This window comes from Mobula birostris, chromosome X, assembly GCF_030028105.1.
Source record: "Mobula birostris isolate sMobBir1 chromosome X, sMobBir1.hap1, whole genome shotgun sequence".
Lineage (NCBI taxonomy): Eukaryota > Metazoa > Chordata > Chondrichthyes > Myliobatiformes > Myliobatidae > Mobula > Mobula birostris.
In genome coordinates, this window is record NC_092402.1 from 74,794,363 (window position 1) to 74,811,865 (window position 17,503).

A 17,503-nucleotide genomic window follows, 5' to 3' on the forward strand; every position below is an offset into this window, starting at 1 on the left:
TTTGTTTTCTTTTGATCGGTCTAAGGTATCTCACACGATATAGATACAACTCAACTTACTCAGGTAAAGCTCTTTTTGAGTAAACACTATAATTTTAACTTAATTGTTTCACCTCTTTATAGATGTAGTGACATTTACTCTGACAAGATAGGAACTCTGAACAATATAATTATAACCTCGCAATGGCATATTATTATGTTGTTATATAGTTGTTGAATGTTTTTACCTTAACGGCATTAAAAGCTCAACATCAATAAATGAACTTCTACATATAGCCCTGGGCAGTTATTTGGACCCAAATGGCTGTGCGTCACATTATCTTCAATTTTTAAAAAATCAGAAAGCATTCATCAGCAAGATAACCTACAGTTTGTTCAAAGGTTATACCTATTCACAAATTTTACAACATAAGCATGAGGAGAACAAAACAAATATGTTATCAATATAGAATTGATCATTTTTTGGTCAGTCATGCCAAGTATCTGTGAAATGTTAACATCCAGGATTGATTGATGGGGATTAATTGATGGTAATATAACCAAAAATCATGGTTTAAGTACCTCACGGAGGTAGTCATTACCCAGCACTTGCACAGTTCAAATACTCTTCACCGCTTGTCAACTCATCCACAATTGGTTTCTAGTTCTTCGTGCCCAAGAACATTGGTGAATTGCTAATAAAAATTAACATCATGAAATCAGTGAAAACTCCTGCCTCATTTGGCATAGGATGCTGCCCTGAAGAACTCTTCAGCCCCAGACAGTACACTTGGCCTCCATTGTAGGTTGGCATGACTCTAGCCAATAGGCATCTTTCAGCATCCTCATCCCAAACCCTGAGCATTACGAGCATGAATAGTAACACGGTAATGTAATGCAGTTTTTCCCAACCTAAGAGTACGTTGAAAGGCTACATAGGTTTGCGAGGCTTAAAAAATTTAAACAATTTGATTATAAAGTTCACAAAAGTAATACAAAATGAAAATAAATTCAATACTCTAGACTGGGGATATTTCCTGCAATATTAGATAAATTCACGTACAAATGCAAACCTAACAAGGATGGAACAAGACACTTCTCGGAAGCAACCAACTGTAAAGACTAATCAGGTTTGCAGTGACTAAAGGATTAGTTAAAAATACAGCTTTTCCAAAGTAATTTGTATTGATCTAAAAATGTAATTGAAAACCAAATACATTTCATTGCAACAAACTTACACAAGAATGCTCATGTTAAGATGTAGGTCCTAGAGGCTAGAGCGCAAAAATCTAGGCCCCAGCTGCTTTTTTAAAAAAGTAGATATGAAATTAAGTAGATTCTAACCACTCTTTCAGATGCAGGTATCAAATTAAAATTATGCGACCCAACCCTGAAGAGGAATATCAAATTACTGTAGTCAAAGTAAGGTCAGAAGCCAAGATATTTTTTCCAATTGAACACTTCTTAGGATACCTGGACTTATGAGGCAAAACCCACCAATGCTCCTAATCCCTCTGGTAGTCAATTTAAATTATTAACCAGCTTTTGAAAAGTCTACCCCTCACTTATTATTTGCTATAAATAGTTATTATCAACCTCCTCTGGGATGTATTATAGGTAGCAATTGGAGTAGAAAGGGCTAGAAAAATAACATTTGGGGAACCTTCCCTCTTTCTTATCTTATAGAAACATATAACATTATGAAAGGGATAGAAAAGATAGAGGCAGTAAAGTTGTTTCCACTGGTAGGTGAGACTAGAACTAGGGGACGTAGCCTCTAGATTCAGGAGAGTAGATTTAGGATGGAGGTGAAGAGGAACTGCTTTTCCCAGAGAGTGGTGAAACCGTGGAATTCTCTGCCCAATGAAGCAGTGGAGGCTACCTCAGTGCGTATATTTAAGACAAGGTTGGATAGATTTTTGCATAGTGGGGGAATTAAAGATTATGGGGGAAAGGCAGGTAGGTCCATCACCAGATCAGCCATGATTTAACTGAATGGCAGAGCAAGCTCAACGGGCCAGATGGCCAACTCCTGCTCCTACTTCTACTTCTTATGTTCTTAAAGTTCCTTCTGAAATTTGCAATGCAAGGTTAAATGGCAATGTTAAAGAAAACATCCAGCTGGTCCCCATAAACATATCATTTTCCAATCAGTGGCAATGTTACTATTTTGTATCATGCTTGCAATAAACCAAGGTTTTCCTTTTTAGAAAACAGAACATTCTTGTCTTGATGCAGAATACTCTTTCTGATCCCTTCATCATCTTAATTGGTTCTTTCTGGCTGACCAACACACAATGATCTTGTGAATTATTCAATTAGATCATTGATAATTATTTGATTAAGTGTAAAGGGCAATTTCAATAGCAGCTTTTGAAATCAATACATCCAATGTTCCTCTAGTGTCTGCAGCTGGTCTGTTAGTAGGCTGTTCCCTTTCACTTGAAGATAGGGCATATGTCAGAGCTGGAAAACCAGGTCTTGCTCTTGATGAAAGGCTTTAGACGCTGTATTCTGGAGCCACTGTGTTGATTGAGGCAACATTGAGAGAAGCATCGCTGATCTGACAGAGGGTGAGATGTAGAAAGAGAGGAAATAATGTCATTTTCCACATTGTGAATGAATGCATGCCTCTGAGCATCAGGCAGTCCTGCAGTATAGAATACACGTCATGCATGTCAAGACCTATTCAGACCATAAGGTTTGACCAACAAGATTTCACGAGAGGTTTATATCTGTCTCGTCCATTGGCATTCAACGCTCGTGGTCCTCAAGCATCCTGTTAACATTGCCTCATTAAATAGGTTTTATTTGAGTGAGCAAATAGAAGATGGCTCTAGACTACGAAATGCAAATACACACACAGCACATAGCCTGCCATGTGGTTCAAATTCACACTGGAGTATTGTGTGCAGTTTTGGGCTCCTTATTTTAGAAAGGATATACTGATGATGGAGAGGGTTCAGAGAAGATTCATGAGAATGATTCCAAGAATGAAAGGATTACTGCATGAGGAACACCTGGCAGCTCTTGGGCTGTATCCCCTGTAGTTCAGGAAAATGAGGGGGGGATCTCATAGAAACATTCCAAATGTTAAAAGGCCTGAACAGATTAGATAGGACAAAGTTATTTCCCATGGTAGGGGAGTCTAGGACAAGAGGACACAACTTCAGGACTGAAGGACATCCATTTAGAACTGAGATGCAGAGAAATTACTTTAGTCAAACGGTGCTAAATCTGTGGAATTTGTTGCCAAGAGTGGCTGTGGAGGCCAAGTCCAGATATGGCTAACATGTCCTGCATTCTTCATATTTCTTCTGCAGATTGGTTCTGCTCTGCTGAACAATTGACCATTGTCATTTATCAGTGGAAATTGTGAAATTTTTCATTGGTACAAGAAAAGTGAAACAGCTTTTTATCTGAATGGTGACAGATTGCAGAACTCCAAGATGCAGAGGGATCCGGATGACCTAGTGTACAGTTTCTTACAGGCTAGGATGCAGTGCCGCAAACAATTAGGAAAACTAACAATGCTACTGTTTATAGCTTGGCAAATTGAATATAAACTTAAAGAGTGATCATGAAGTTCCTGTAGCCTGTCACTTTAATTTACCATACCACTCTGACCTTTGTCTGTAGCTCCTTGTACTGTTACAATGAGGCATGGTGCGTCACCTGCAGAAAACTTCATCTTCCATCTGGGCACACTACAATCTGCAGGACAATATAATAATTAGCAAATTTGACAGATTTGCACTCTCTTTCTGTTTGTATCAGAAAGAGCTGTTTCTGTCTACCATCATTTTGACTCAGTCTATAAAATATTCTTCCTCGAAGTTGAGCAGAAGCACGGTAGATTATTCAGCACAGAAACAGGCCCTCCAGCCCAACTCATCCATGCTGACCTATCTAAACTAATCTTATTTGACAGCATTTGGTCCACATCCTTCAAAACTTTTCCTATCTACATACCTGCCTCCATTTTTTTTAAATACTTATACATATGACAAATAAAGCTTAATCTTCTCATATATTCATTATCCTCTGCAGAAAAACTTACCCTTCAGATCCCCAAAATAATATTTGATAAACATGAGTTTAGAAGTATCCTCCAGCAATTCAGAACAGTTAAGTTACAATCAAATAAATCATGAACTTATTAAATAACCAAGCTGGCCCAAGATGCCAAAGTGCCTACTCCTGTTCCTAATTCATACATTCATTCCTATGTTCTTGATAGAAAACTATCCAAACCCAGCAGAACCTCTCTAATCTGGAGAAGACAGGCAAATTCTTGAACAGCCCCTACCCAGGAGCACATAGCTTTCACAAGGTTGGCCATCATGGCGGCATAGCAGTTAGTGTGATGCTATTACAGCTAAGTGGGCATCAAAGTCCAATTCTAGCATCATCTACAAGTGAGTGAGGGAGGGAGTGATGGATGGATGGATGGATAACACAAGTACTTATGATCTAAAAGCCAAAGTGAAACTGCAAAGTGACTGAGGCTGGGAATAAAATATTCCAGGAAGCTTAAATTGTATAAGAGATAGGCAAAATAGAAAGTAGAGAGTGGTGGCCCTGATTAAAATAGAGATGAAGACAGTGGAGAGAGAAAAATTTTAATTCGGAAAATCAAGATGTAGAATCAGTTCAGGTAGAATAAGAAACAGCAATGGTAGAAGACACAGAGTCTACAGACATTTCTCACCAAATGACAGTAATGTAGGACATGCTACAAATTAGGTGCATGTTGTAAGTGTAATATTGTGAGTAATACATGAATCTTTAAGCAAGATGTTGACTGACCTAATCAAATTGGGAGTAAGAATATATCATTGAGGATATGGCTTTCTACATCAGCATGCTCAGATAAAGGAGATGCAGGCTGTTTTACTTCTAGTATTATGCAATGAGAAAGGAATAATTAATATATAGTTGTTAAGTACCCGAGGATTAGAATAACATGTTGGAATTTTAAATCAAGTGCTATAAATCTAAACACAAGAAACTAAGACAACAAGAGATGTACATTGGCTATGATAGACTGAGAAACCGCATTGCAAATTAAAACAGTGAATAAGTAATTGCTAACACTTAAATAATTAGTACACCGCTTATAGTCATAGTCATACTTTATTGATCCCGGGGGAAATTGGTTTTCGTTACAGTTGCACTATAAATCATTAAACAGTAATAAAACCATAAATAATTAAATAGTAATATGTAAATGATGCCAGGAAATAAGTCCAGGACCAGCCTATTGGCTCAGGGTGTCTGACCCTCCAAGGGAGGAGCTGTAAAGTTTGATGGCCACAGGCAGTAATGACTTCCTATGACGCTCTGTGTTGCATCTCGGTGGAATGAGTCTCTGGCTGAATGTACTCCTGTGCCCACCCAGTACATTATGTAGTGGATGGGAGACATTGCCCAAGATAGCATGCAACTTGGACAGCATCCTCTTTTCAGACACCACCGTCAGAGAGTCCAGTTCCATCCCCACAACATCACTGGCCTTACGAATGAGTTTGTTGATTCTGTTGGTGTCTGCTACCCTCAGCCTGCTGCCCCAGCACACAACAGCAAACATGATCGCACTGGCCACCACAGACTCGTTGAACATCCTCAGCATCGTCCGGCAAATGTTAAAGGACCTTAGTCTCCTCAGGAAATAGAGACGGCTCTGACCCTTCTTGTAGACAGCCTCAGTGTTCTTTGACCAGTCCAGTTTACTGTCAATTCGTATCCCCAGGTATTTGTAATCCTCCACCATGTCCACACTGACCCCCTGGATGGAAACAGGGGTCACCGGTACCTTAGCTCTCCTCAGGTCTACCACCAGCTCCTTAGTCTTTTTCACATTAAGCTGCAGGTAATTCTGCTCACACCATGTATAAGTAATAAATATACTTGTGGCTTTAAAAGGAAAAGTCACCCAGTCTTCGCTATAAAGACAAAATAATCTGCAGATGCTGGGGTCAAAGCAACACTCACAACACGCTGGAGGAACTCAGCAGGTCGGGCAGCATCCATGGAAAAGATCGGTCGATGTTTCGGGTCAGAACCCTTCGAAGGGTTCCGGCCCGAAACGTCGACCGATCTTTTCCATGGATGCTGCCCGACCTGCTGAGTTCCTCCACCGTGTTGTGAGTGTTGCTTCACTATAAAGAAACGTTGAATGTAGTACCAGTTGAAAAAAAAGGCTTGAAATGTTGCCAGGAAATGATGAGGAAAAGCAAATATGCAAGTAATCAATAATAAAAGAAAACAGGCTGCTATCTTCCTTTAACATGCAAAAAGACAGCGGCTAGCCAAAATTAATGTGGGTCCCTTATAGACAGAGACAACAGAAATAATATTGGGGAATAAAAGGCACCTACTTCTGGGTGAAATAATTTCTTCTCACCTGTCCTGAATGGCCAATCCCTTTTTCTGGAGACTATGACCTTGTGTTGAACCTTCCAAATGAAAGGGAACACAAGCCTAGTCTACATGCATTACAAAACAGAAGTGTCTCCTCCCCTCACAGCAAACCTTCAGGATTCAATTCTTATTGCAAATATATCATAACTTGGTGCTGTCTCATGAGGGACCTTTTTAATTGTAGCAAGACATCTTTAATCATGTACTCAAATCCTTGTGCAATAAAATCCAGACTTCTCATGCATGTTTCTCTATCCCAGCTCTATCCAAGAGATTTGAGGTAAGTTAATGCCCTCTCCAAGATCCTCTACGTCTTTATCTACCTGGAGCCAACTGTCTACATACCACCTGCAGCTTCCAACCATTTTCTTCTGCCATCTTGGTGTCACTATCTGATACACAACAACGCTAGCCACACAGTGCAGCTACCTCTTTCTCTGCCTCTATTCTTATGTTCCTTTCTTACTCCTGCTCACCTTCCTCTGTTGAATGAGAGTTGTGTGGGAGGGTAGGAGTGAAAAAAATTGTTCTTTCAGTATATCCTACAAAGTGAATCATAATATCAGTGAATAAAAACTGTGTATGGCGTGGGTGATAGATTAACATGTATTATTCACCACATATTTCAAAATGGACTGCACTGATGAAGAGTGGGTACAAAATGTGCTCCCCACAGTGATTTTTAGCCTCCTCAGCTTGGCTCCTGTTTGAACCTAAGTCTTCCCTATGCCTGGAATGACGAACCTCTTCTTTAGCCTGGAATTTGCCAGTGTGCGAGGAGCCTCCCCTCCCATCTTACTGGTGAACTTCCTACTTTTCACATCACGGCCTGAAATATAGAAAGAAAACATATTGTTTTGAAAAATACTAACCTTTTTGCATTCTTAGTGTTTGCATGTGTGGCTGGGTAAACCTTGGCAAAGGGTGGACTCTTAAAAAAAAGTGTAGATAGAAGAGTGTATGTGGAGAGGATGTTTGTGATAGAGGGAGAATCTTGGACCAGAGGGCATAGCCTCAGGATAGAAAGCTGTTCCTTTAGAACAGAGGTGAAGAGGAATCTATTTAGCCAGGAGGTGAGGAATCTGTGGAACACAGTGCCAAAGACGGCTGTGGAGGCCAAGCCACTGCATATATCTAAAGCGGAGATTGATTGGTTCTTGATTAGTAAGGATGTCAAGGGTTACAGGGAGAAGATAGGAGATTGAGGTTGAGAGGAAAAATAAATCACCCATGATCAAACGGTGGAGCAGACACCTTGGGCCAAATAGGCCAATTCTGCTCCTATGTCAGGTGAAGGCAGCCTGAACAACTCCAGCTCTGGTGTCCAATATCAAATGTAAAGTTTCTCAGTTATATGCATATTCCTCCTCTTACATACCTTTAGAAATAGTTACTTCATGCATTTGGTATAATGAAAACCAAAGCAGCTTTTTGGCATGCAAAAGATATATGCAAAAGTGTTCAAACTGAGATAAGAATCTCAGGATTATAAAGTCACTGAAGGCATAAAACCACTGAGAATGGCAGCAGGAAAACAAGCTCATTTTTCTGGTCATCCCAGACAATTCTTAGATATCTCGGACCAAATTTTGGGTATTACACACCCAGCAAAATGCGTCCTAATTTTGCATCCATTTTCTTCTGCTGTCTGGTAAATTCTTGTAATAGCCATTCAAAAGGCAACAGATAATTAACACCCACAAGACTACGCTCCATTTCAAAATTGGCAATTGAGATGTCCCAAATTTGCTGATGAACATAGATGAACATAAATGAACATAAATGTTATTTATAACAAAAAAAAACCTGATTCAACCAATCATATTTCCACCAACTTTGCCAGCTAGGTGACACGATAGCATAACGCTATTGCAGCGCCAGTGAAGCGGGTTCAATTGTCCCGCTATCTGCAAAGAGTTTGTGCATTCTCCATGTGGCCATGTGATTTTTCTCCAGGTGCTACAGTTTCCTCCCACATTCCAAAGGCATTCGGGTTGGGGTTAGGGTTACTTTGTTGTGAGCATGCTATATTAGCAACAGAAGCTTGGTGACACTTGTGGGCTGCTCCCAGTACATCCTCGAACTATGTTGGCCATTGACACATTTCACAATATGTTCTGATGTACTTGTGACAAATAAAGTTCATTTTTAAATCTTTAATCTCTTTAAAGCTTTAATACCCAATGTATAATTACTGTCTAACAGCTTATTTTAAGATGCACCCAACAAAAACATATTTGTGCATTTCTGAAAGTCGGGTTAAACTTTAAAAAAAAACTAGGCTTCAAAATCATTGCATGAAAATTCTGCTGCTTGCAATGTCTCGATACAACAGTTTATTCAAAGGAAAAACAATTTAATGACTGGAAATATTATAAATAAATTTGATGAGGCTACATCTAGTTACTTTGGAGGCTACGCCTAAAAAATCCCAAAAAGGGAAAGCTGTCTATAATCCCAATGTAATTGTGAGATGTTGAAACGTTAAAAATCTAAGTTCCCCACTTAAAATATAAATATGAAGTAAAAATGATCAATAAAAGGCAGAATTTGTATTGATATTTTTAATATTCAAAGGTATGTTTTGGCGATGCCCAGCATACAGTATCTTGAACGTACAAGTGAATGCATAAAAATCAAACTTTTTTTTAAATTACCAAATGCAGAGTAATTTAGAGAGATGACTTTGGAAGCTCCCATGTTCACCATCTCAAAACTTGTGAAGCGTAATATGGCATTTGATTGCAAACTAAAGAACACAAGAAGATAGGAGTAGGCCACTTAAACCTACCCACACATTCAATATGATCATGGCTGATCTGTGGTGGCCTCAACTCCTCTACTGTGCAAATTCTCTACAATCTTAATTCCTTGATCTTTCATGTACTTATCTCTCTGTATCTTAAATATGTCTAATGATCTGGCCTCCATCACTCTAAGTGCAGAGAATTCCAAAGATTCAGTGCCCTCAAAGGCAATAGGATAAATGCACCAAAATACCCTAGGCCTGTCAAGTTCAGAACAATCACTGCTTCTATTAAAATTTACAATGTCAAAACACCAAAAACAATATTGATTTAGTACAAAACGTACTGCATCTGTGAGGAAACCATTTAAAAATGTCACCCGTCATTTACCCGCAAGCCATTCTCTCAACAACCATTCTTAAACAAAGTCTAAACTCCAAGGTTTACATTTACCCAAAACTAGGATTGCCAAAATGAAAGCTTCAGCAAAGTTAAAATGAAACTGCCAATACTTTCCCAATTAAAACTCACTTGGCTGCCATGCCAAAATCCTGTTATACAAAGAAAAAAAATCAAATGTTCACTCAGGAACTTTACAATTAACAATGGCTACAGTCTTTATTTACATATAGATAGGATATAGAAATATCCATTATGAAAAAGATATATACAATGGGAACTTATTTGAATAATGCCGTTTCCCCACAATCGTGGGTCAAAAAATGAGACATCCTTGTAAACTTGCTACCAATGGGATGGTGTCATTTCCAGTGAATTCCTCTTTTTGGAGTAATGCACAGTAACCTGTCCTGAAGTCACCAATCAATAGTAGACGAAAGACAATGAAGCCCAGGTTCCCTTTCAGCAACACCAAATTGGTATTGGCATCTTCCCAATAGTCATTCCATACTGCCATATCCTGTCCAATTTTTTCACTTTACAATCACTCATAAATGATGGTCACTTCTCCTCTCCTTCCATCAGGATCCTCTCCATAAATGCTAGTGTTTATTACTATCTCTTTTCCTCCCATACAAGCCAGGCCTAGTCTAAGTCTAGCCTTCCCTTTTTCCCTACTATTCCAATTTTTTCTCTCTCTACTGCATTATTCTCCCCACCCCCACAAAAACAAGTTCCCCACAATTGCTTCTCTAACAACCATGCCCCTCCCCAATCTACACTGTCAGTCTCATATCTGAAAGTCCACCAACCCATTTATTTCCCAAACCCTCCTGGACATCCCATCACTCTAAATCAAGATCAGTAACAGAAGAAAGGAAGACGATAAGCAGAATTATAATTGATATAGGGCTGTATCAACTTCTGGTCAAAATGGCGCCTGTGTACAATACTCCTTCAGTCGACATCTTCTGGATAGATCACGAAACTATATTTCACTTCTTTTATGTCTTTTAAGTTTGTTTTCGTCTTCGATGTGATTCTGGAAATTTTGGAGCCTGTGATTTGAGTGTTTGAGTGTTCCAGCGCTCTGCAGTCTCTGAGAGGATTCCAGAAGGCAAAGGCAGCATGCACGAACCTCATGGGGAGAAGACTATGGGACAAGGCACGAGCTGATGTTTGACTCCATTTCACCAATTAAAGTTTCCAATCGATTAAAGCGACAAGGGAGATTGAAACGTCGAGGTGAGTGTGGAGAGTGAGCGCCAGCTGCCTGTCTTTTGATCACACTGCTACCGGACAGGGGAGAGCCTGCTGCTGTGCCCAGAGAATGTTACCCAGGTTTTCTGCATTTTGGACATGGACTTAGACTATAAACTGTTTTTCAGTCTTAATAGTATTTTATATCCTGTGTTTTTCGCCCGATCGTTCTCACTTTTTTTTGTGTGCAGGGAGGGAATTTGGGCGTTGATGTGCCTGTTCCATTTTTTTTGCGGGGAGGTGGGATTTGTGGGTTGATAATCATGTTGCCTTTCTTTCTTGGTTTCATGGCTACCTGGAGAAGAAGAGCTTCAGAATTGTATAGTTTGATAAGTGAACCTTTGAACCTTTGAATGTTTTAATTTCAATACCTCAGTTTCAAATGCACTTGGATAATAAAGTTGCTAAAAAGACTTACTGTGGTCATATTTATGTGAGAAGTTTCAGCAGGCCTCCAGAACAGCAACACATACTTAACAGTCCACTTCAACACAATAGCATTATATAAATATTTAATCTTTACAAGAGCCAGAAGACCCAAAGAAATAAACATTCTCATTTGACAATTCTAGACTTTCACCTTAACTGGGCAAGAACATGAACAATAATAAATGTGAAATCTATACTAATAAGCTTCAAGTAGTCTTGGTCTCTTCACCCAAAAGAAATCCAGATTTACAGTTCCTGTTCATTTTGACTTGGCTATACTAAAATAGCAAAATAAAAAAAATACATTGAATGTTAAATCCCAAATAAATACATTTTGGAAAAATTCAGGCCAGACAGATTTTTAACAACCAGTTAACGATTTCACTCCCTTCAAACAGTGGCCTACTGGGTACAGGCAGTCCCCAGGTTGCGCAAAGGTTCTATTTCTGAGAACTATCCTTTCCTGCCATCCACTTTCTAAGCCAGCGGTCCCCAACCACCGGGCCGCAAAGCATGTGCTACCGGGCCACGAGGAAACCTTTCCTCATTCCCTGTCACGCCCACTGCTGAGCCATTACGCACGCGAGGTCATTATCCGAGCGTCATCCATGTCAGCGCGGGAAGAAGATCAAATCCTCCAGCTTGCAAATGACAGCGGGCTGAAAAGTATGTTTGATATAACATCCGGATCAAAGTCAAAGCTAAATATCCTGAGGTAGCCACGAAAGCACTGAAAACGTTGCTTCCATTTCCAACATATCTCTGCAATGAATGCAACGAAAACTAAATTGCGGAATAGACTGGACGTAAGGAACCCCCTTCGAGTATCGCTGTCTCCCATCACCCCTTGATGGGACCGTCTTGTTGCAAGGAAACAAGCCCAGGGCCTCCCACTGATTCAGCGATATTGATGTGTTGCAATGATTTTATATGTTCATACGGGGAAAATATGTGCTGTGTGTTTAATATCCAAATGTTACTTAAAATGTTATGATGCTATTGACTTATAAGTGACTTATATAACCATAACAATTACAGAACGGAAACAGGCCATCTCTGTCCTTCTAGTCCATGCCGAACGCTACTCTCACCTAGTCCCACCAACCTGCACTCAGCCCATAACCCTCCATTCCTTTCCCGTCCATATACCTATCCAATTTTTCTTTAAATGGTAATATCGAACCTGCCTCTACCACTTCTACTGGAAGTTCGTTCAACACTTACTTCAAGCTCCCCTGTCTTCCCCTAATATTCACGCGAGGAAAATACGCGCTGTGTGTTTAATATTAAATTCGTTAAGATAAACCCTTTTAGAAATGAAATTGAGTGTATTAGCCACTTATCACTTATATTCCGGTCGTGATCAACACCACTCACCCCCCCACCCCCAGCCCCACCCTGAACAGAATCGCCAAAAACGATTTGTAGGGAAAAAATCGGCACGTACACGCATGCGCACTGGTGCCCGCGCAAAGCTTCATGGTCATTGTAGTCTTTCTCGGGGTAAACACAACGTATTTGACTGCTACTCTTGTCCGTTGGCAACCCTACCTGCCCCCCCCTCCACAGGGTCGGCCGGTCCGCAAGAATATTGTCAATATTAAACTGGTCCGCAGTGCAAAAAAGGTTGGGGACCCCTGCTACTCATATCCTAAATCACTCTAAATCTTTCAAATGAATAATCACCCCAACACCACACACAATTAAACTATTGTATGGATTATGCAAGCAAAAATTAGTATCATGAAACATCATTAATTGCTTGGGAAAACAATTTAAAAATATATGGGGGAATTTGCATAAAGTCATACTCTCTTAAGTCAGGTCATTTGTAACCCTGCACTTCCACCAATTTGCTTCTGATTTAAACCTTACATTTATAAATTTTCAAATTTACATTTAACCTCTTGCATAACAAAATTTAGAACTTCACAGAAACTGCAGAGCAAAAAAACCCCACAAAGATTCAATAATCAGCTGCAAGGAATGTTACAAGCAAAAACATATGAGAAGTTACTTATTCTGCTTACTGCTTTTAGATTGAAAACGTCCTTGTGTGGCTGCTCTCCAAACTCTTCAACCACGTGCTCACCCAAACTCACTAACACAGCCATGTGTCCTTCCTGGGAACTTGTTTCTGCCACCATCTAGTACCTCATGACTTCCAGCTATATTTCAATGCCTCCCGCTTGAAGATACCAAGTATCTGCGCTCGATTGACTGCACCTCCCACTGGATTCTATGTGCTTCCTTCACCATCATGCAGAGATACCTGCAAGCCTCTTTCACTACCACTCTCCACCATCTGCCATGGACTTCTCCAAAACTTCATCCTTTGTCGGATCCACACCTTCAAATGCTGATTTTTATTCTTCCTCACATTCAGGAAGGATCGGAATATCCAGCAACACACACAAAATGCTGGAGGAACTCAGCAGGCCAGGCAGCATTGATGGAAAAAAGCACAGTCGACGTTTCGGGCTGAGACCCTCCGGCAGGACTAGAGGAAAAAGCTGAGGAGTAGATTGAAAAGGTGGGGGAGGGGAGAGAGAAACACCAGGTGGGAGTTGAAACCTGGAAGGGGAGGATGAAGCAAAGAGCTAGGAAGTTGATTGGTGAAAGAGACAGAAAACCATGGAAGAAAAGGGGGAGGAGCATCAGAGGAAGGCGATGGATGGGTAAGGTGATAACATGAGAGAGGGAAAAGGGGATGGAAAATGGTGAAGGGGGGAGGGGTAAGCATTACTGGAAGTTGAGAAATCAATGTTCATGCCATCAGGTTGGAGGCTACCCAAACAGAATATATGGTGTTGTTTCCTCCAACCTAAATGTGGCCTTATGACAACAGTGGAGGAGGCCGTGGATGGACATATCAGAATGGGAATGGGAAGTGGAATTAAAATGGGAGGCCACTCTGGTGCTCCTCCCCACCCGACCCCCTTTTTTTCTTTCTTCCATGGCCTTCTGTCTCTTTCACCAATCAACTTCCTAGCTCTTTGCTTCATCCCTCCCCCTCCAGGTTTCACCTATCACCTTGTGTTTCTCTCTCCCCTCCCCCCACCATTCAGGTTTTCCTTGCACCCCTTCTCTTCTCATCAGCTCCCTCTGGATCCCCTCATCCTTCCTTTTATTCCATGGTCCACTGTCCCCTCCTATCAAATTCTTCCTTCTTCAGCCCTTTATCTCTTCTACCTATCACGTCCCAGCTTCTTACTTCATCCTCCGTCCCCACCAACCCACCTTCCCCCTCACTTGGTCTCACCTATCACCTGACAGCTTATACTCCTTTACCTCCCCGCTCCTCCTCATCCTGGCTTCTTCCCCCTTCCTTTCCAGTCCTGATGAAGAGTATGTGCCCAAAACGTCAACCGTGTACTCCCCTCCATAGATGCTGCCAGACTTGCTGAGTTCCTACAGCATTTTGTGTGTTGCTCAAGATTTCTAGCATGTCCAGAACCTTGTCTTTATGTATGGCTTTTTTCCATTACTAATGCAGGATGTGTGCAGCACAACTGGCAGGTGTGTTTATTGACATTTTTAATCTCTCCCTCTCCCAGGGTAGAGTGCCCTCCTGCTTCAAATTATCCACCATTGTCCCTATACCAAAAAAGACCAAGCTAACATGCCTGAACGACTGGTGTCCTGTCGCACTCACCTCAATAATAAGCAAATGCTTTGAGAGTCTAGTCAAGGATTACATCTGCAGCTTGCTACCACCCAAACTGGACCCCCTACAATTCGCCTACCAACACAACTGATTGACAGGCGACGCAATAGCCACTAACTCTACATACCGTCCTTACACATCTGGAGAAGAAGGATTCTTATGTGAGAATGCTGTTCTTGGACTACAGTTCAGCATTCAACACCATAGTTCCATCCAGGCTTGACAAGAAGCTCAGAGACCTCGGCCTTGACCCTGCCTTGTGCAGCTGGATCCTGGACTTCCTGTCAGATCACCAGCAGGTTGTAAGAGTGAGCTCCCTCACCTCCAACCCTCTGACTTTCAATACAGGAGCCCCTCAGGGCTGCGTACTGAGTCCCCTCCTTTACTCCCTGTATACCCATGACTGTATCGACACCCACAGCTCCAATCTGCTAATTAACTTTGCCGACGATACCACAATGATTGGCCTTATCTCAAACAATAAGGAGGCGGCCTACAGGGAAGAAGTCATCGCTCTGACAGTGGTGTCAAGAAAACAACCTCCCCTCAATGTCACAAAAACAAAGGAGCTGGTTGTGGATAACAGGAGGAATGGAGACGGGCTAACCCCTATTGACATCAATGGATCTGGGGTTGAGAGGTTAAACAGCTTCAAGTTCCTCGGCATACACATCACAATGACCTCACATGGTCTGTACGTACCAGCTGCGTGGTGAAAAAGGCACAACAGCGCCTCTTTCACCTCAGACAGTTGAGGAAGTTTGGTGTGGGCCCCCAGGTTCTAAGAACTTTCTACAGGGGCACAATTGAGAGCATCCTGACTGGCTGCATCACTGCCTGATATGGGAACTGTACCTCCCTTATTCACAGGACTCTGCAAAGAATGGTGCGGACAGCCCAGTGCACCTGTAAGTGTGAACTTCCCATGATTCAGGACATTTACAAGGACAGGTATGTAAAAAGGGCCTGTAGGATCACTGGGGACCCGAGTCACCCCAACCACAATCTATTCCAGCTGCTACCATCTGGGAAACTGTACCACAGCATAAAAGCCAGGACCAACAGGCTCCAGAACAGCTTCTACCACGAGGCCATCAGACTGATGAACTCACACTGATTTGAGTGTACTCTACATTACATTGACTGTTCTATGTATATATAAATTATTATAAATTACTATGATTGCACATTGCACACTTAGATGGAGACGTAATGTAAAGATTTTTACTTCTCATGTATGTGAAGGATGTAAGAAATAAATCCAATTCAATTACTACATTCAGACTCCTAGCTTCACAGCATTTTAATTGCATTGATTTTCCACTTAGCTGCTTCACATTTACAAGAAATGTAACCTATTCATCCCCTTTCAAGCACAAATTTACATGACTGGCCCTCTTGTATTACTTCACCCAACTAGGTATTCTTATGTGAATTGTTAGCAAATAATTAACCACAGAGAGATTACAAACTAGATTTCTTCCTTATCCAATATTCACACAAACACATCAGACAATATAAATGTATTATTGGTGTGCCAAGATAAGATAACTTACAATTGTTAGCCAATAGGTGGGTTATAATGATAAGTAAAACCATATTGTGCAAATTTTTGAGACGAGCACTTAGTCAGATTTCATCCAAGGTCATGGTGCACTTCCACTTGATCCACTTGTTCTCAAATATACTACACGCAAACTTACAGTGGAGAAAAAAAACCTGTTTTCTTTTGGGTATAAACAGCAAAGATTTGCAGAAAAGTGTTTATACATCATCTCTCAAAACTTGTGCTAATACTTACTAAATATCAGGAGACCAGAACAAAACATTGCCTTTATGATCAAGATATTGATTGGTTGTCCTGAAAATTATTGCAAAAGGCATGCAATAATTTACAACATTTATCGAAAAACACAAGTTTCTATAAACACTTCATACATAAACATTTGATAGATTTCACAATTAAGTTAAAAGCAACGACAAAGTTAACAATCATACATTAATTTCTGGAAAACTGACATTAACCTCAGCTATATGACGCCAAATTGTAAATAAAAGGATTTTTCGAGACAGCATATTCTAATTCATTATGATCAGCAATATATTTACAGTTGGGCAAGTGAGATTTGCAAACAGAACTGCTTTATTTATAATATTCAAAGAGCAGTGAGAAAAAGCAGACCTTTGCATGGTGCAAATGCAGATAGGAGCTGAAATTACTCCAAGTACTCCACAAATGATGCATTGACAAAGCAATTTATCCAGCTTATTTTGTTGACTTTTTCAACACTTTGCCCGTTTTCCACTTTTGGGAAATGATATTTCCCAAGTGCTGTTAACTTTTATTTAGTAACAACTGCAAGTTACTTAAAATTAAATGTTGATTCTGCCCAAAATAAAACTAGATTTCTGTGAAACAGCAAATTACAATATTTGTGAACACCTCCACTGACTATTTCTAAACATCAGTACTGTAATTCGTAATTCTAAAAACACTAGATTTTCAACCAAATTGACGTGAGCCCTGAAGAACTTAGGGATATAAATGTTCGGTGTTGCCAAGTCTAACAAAGAACTAAATGGTGTAACTTTGTGGGGAA

General features: G+C 40.5%; 1 protein-coding gene across 3 annotated transcripts in view; it reads right to left on the minus strand.

Annotated features, from left to right (window-relative positions):
* LOC140191404 (protein TANC2-like) overlaps window positions 1–17,503 on the minus strand; it is a 745,351-nt gene that overhangs the window by 653,565 nt on the left and 74,283 nt on the right. The gene's annotated exons all lie outside the window — the stretch shown is intronic.